The 3358-nt window shown below is 38.2% G+C and overlaps 1 pseudogene; it reads left to right on the forward strand.

The window, feature by feature from the left end:
- The first annotated feature begins 1741 nt into the window (after positions 1–1741).
- On the forward strand, positions 1742–1859 carry LOC118609700 (annotated as a pseudogene).
- The last annotated feature ends 1499 nt before the right edge of the window (positions 1860–3358 follow it).

Consider the following 3358-nt stretch of genomic DNA (forward strand, 5'->3'; position numbering starts at 1 on the left):
TGCAGGAAGCCCAGTGACTGTCTCTAGTGACAATCTAGGAAGCCAAACGATAAACTCTGTAACAGTTGGGCCAAAATGGCCAAGTCTTGATTAAGAATAACAGCTTTATTAATTTTTGTCCCCTCTTTCAACTTAGGACCAACCAGAGAAAAAGTCAAATACGTCCCCCTAACTAATCAATCACATGATGTCCCTTTCTATCTAGCTAGCCTACCTACAGCTTCTCCACGCCAACAGCCTCCACTCACAGCACACCTGAATCTTTCCCTTCATTCCATTATAAAGCCTTCCCATTCCCCTGCCAGTCTTTGAGTTTCTGCCAAACTGCAAATGACGGTGGCTGACCTCCTTGCTACAGCAAGCTGTATATGAATTGCCTTTGCTTTTCTCATTTGGTTAGTCTTCATTTTTGCTTTTCACAACAGGAAACATTAAAGATCTTGATATTATTGTACATTACACAGTACATGGCAACATATACATTGAAAAATTGTTAGCATTATCCTATATGCAATATTCAGTCACGTTGAACCTATTTTCTTCTATAATAACAAGCAGCTTATACAATTAACTGAAGCAAAGGGTGGTAGGACTTAAATAAAAACACATTACTCTAATTAATCACCCAGATTGTACTGTAGTTTTTCCCTAGAGTTATACTCAGAAGCTCCAATTTGTGCTTTGATCAGAATAATACAGTTAACAAGTTCCCTCTGATTGGTTTATAGTCTAGTTAGAAGCCAACATCACAGGAATGTCTGCCTGATTTTCATATAGCTTCCCCTTATTCATTCATTCATTCACCCAGCAGTATTTTTGAATGACTACTAAGTATGTGCTAGATACATTGGCAGGTACTCGGCGTTATCAATAAATAAAACGAACACAGTTCAGTGTTATCAGATCCCAAAGGGGGATACAGATATCAAACAGAAATGGTAAAAAAAAAAAAAAAAAAAAAAAAAAAAAAAAAATTAAAACAATTACATAATATAGCATGTTAAGATGGCCTGTATTATACAGATAAGAAGGTACTTTGTGGTGAGGAAAATAGCTAATACTTGGGAAAGGAGCTAACACTTAACCTGGAGTAATCAGGGTAGGTCTCATGTGGAAGGTGATGCTTCAGGAAATACTGGAAAGAGTTAGCAGGCATCTTGAGTGAAAGTGTTTTCAGTAAAAGGAAGCAGTGACCGCCAAGGTCCCGAACTTGATGCTCGACTGGAGTGTACCAAAGGGGAAAACGGAAATCACTGTGGCTGGCTTGGGGTGAATGTAGCAGACACTGAAATCAGCAAAGTAAGCAGGTTAGAGCAGAATGCGGTGGGGAAGGCAGGACATGTCGGGGTTGCAGGGCACTGTAAAATCTGCCACTTTTGTTCTGAAAAAAGTGGGAACTCGCTGTGAGATTTTGAACAGAGGTGTAATACAATAAGATTTACATTTTAAAATAATAATTTGAATATATGAAAAATATGTCAAGAAAAGACGTTAGGAGCCCAATTTACAGAGATTCAAGACAGAAAACTATCGCACTAAGCCAGGCTGGAGATGGGGATGTCCAGGACCAGGGTGGTGGCAGTGAACATGATGAAAGTGGTCAGATTCTAGTGCGAGCTTGAAGGTAGAGCCGACCGTATTTGCTGATAGATTAGAAATGTGATGAGAGCGGAAATAAGGAGTTAATAACACCGAGCAATTTTGCCTACCAATCTAGATGGAACTTCAGATAGAAAAGTTTGGCAATGGCCATGCTTCCCTGAACAAGCCGATCTCATCTGATCTCAAAAGCTAAGCAGGGTTGGGCCTGGTTAGTACTTGGATGGGAGACCACCTAGGAATACCAAGTGCTGTAGGCAAAAAAAAAAAAAAAAAAAAAGAAAGAAAAGTTTGATGGTGGGAAATTGGGAAATGTTTTTTGTTTCTGGATAATGTTTCTCCTTCCCTTATCCCCGACTTTTATTATCAGTACACCATCTGTTTAAGTGACCTTCAGATTTCTGCAAACAAAAAATAATAGGTGCCTTGGAAAAGATTCTAAGCTTTGGCCAAATATAATTGGAATTTCTGCTATGATTCCTAATTGTTCCATCTTACACTTAAAAAAGAAAATTGAAACCAAAGGAAGACTATGTTCCATTATCATTTTTGGCCCAGAAACACCAGCCTATATAATCCACACAGCAGCACAGTAATCATCCAGGGAGGCATGCCTGATTTGGAGAAGATTGAAATTTTCTCCCAGTATCTCTGTTTAAATTCTGCAAGGGGCAGTGCTAATGCTAGCCTCAGAAATGGGAGGGTGAGGGATCTTCTGTCAGGTCAGAGAAAAGAGAGAGCCACAGAATTAACCGCTATGGCTACTAACTAGTAGGAAAATTCAGAAAGGTCAGAATAAAAAACTCTTTCCTATACTGTACTAAAAGAATATGCTTTTTAGAAAGAAATGGGGTTTTCAACGTAAACTTCATTATCGTACATTTTCAACTCAGCCTTTCAAACCTGCTTGTCCTTCAGTTCTTCCCTCCCACTCCATTTGGCTCAGGTAATAATCTTAAGTCGTTTGTATTCCTCCCTAATTTTCACGCAGCATATATAATCATTAACTGATGTTAATACCAATAATAAATAGTAATGATATTAATTACTTATTGAGTTCTAAGTGTCAGGCATGGTGTTAATAGCTTTATATTCACAATCTCTCATTTAATTATCTTAACACTATGAGGTGATTGCGATTATTATCATGAAGACACCAAAGCCTCTAGAATAATTAATTTGGTAGATAAAGTTCAGAAGACAGTAAATGCAGGATATCGGCATTCCATGGTCTTGCCAGGTCGTGTTGATTCTGTCTCCTAGATTTTTATTTACTTCATCTATTTATGTCCACCTTCACTGCCACAACCTTAATGCAGGCCCACGTTCATATCTTTCCTTCTTAGGATAATGCAGTGGCCTCCTGTCTTCTTCCCCTCTTCTAGTCCCCATCATCCATTTTCACATGGCAACCCTAGGTATCTTTAAAAATGGAAAATAAAATCATGTTTTCCCTTCTGCATTAAAGTCATTTATGCTATCACATTACCCTTAGTCTTACCATAAAGGTAGAGGCCATATTTGGCCAGGCATATGTTCAGTTCTTACCTTAAGTCTTTACGCCAGCTTTGTAAGTCTAGTAGCTTGAGTTTTTAGCAACCCCAGAGGTAATGAGGTATGCTAATTCACCTGGAGAAAAAAACCTTATGAGACTAAAATTTAAGAAAGACCTTTTAATATTTGAAATCAAAAACATAACTGCCAGAGTACTTTGCCAGTTTCTATATTTTCTAGCAGTATTCAAATATGTGACTCCGAT

This window comes from Rousettus aegyptiacus, unplaced genomic scaffold (genome assembly GCF_014176215.1).
Source record: "Rousettus aegyptiacus isolate mRouAeg1 unplaced genomic scaffold, mRouAeg1.p scaffold_m13_p_11, whole genome shotgun sequence".
NCBI lineage: Eukaryota > Metazoa > Chordata > Mammalia > Chiroptera > Pteropodidae > Rousettus > Rousettus aegyptiacus.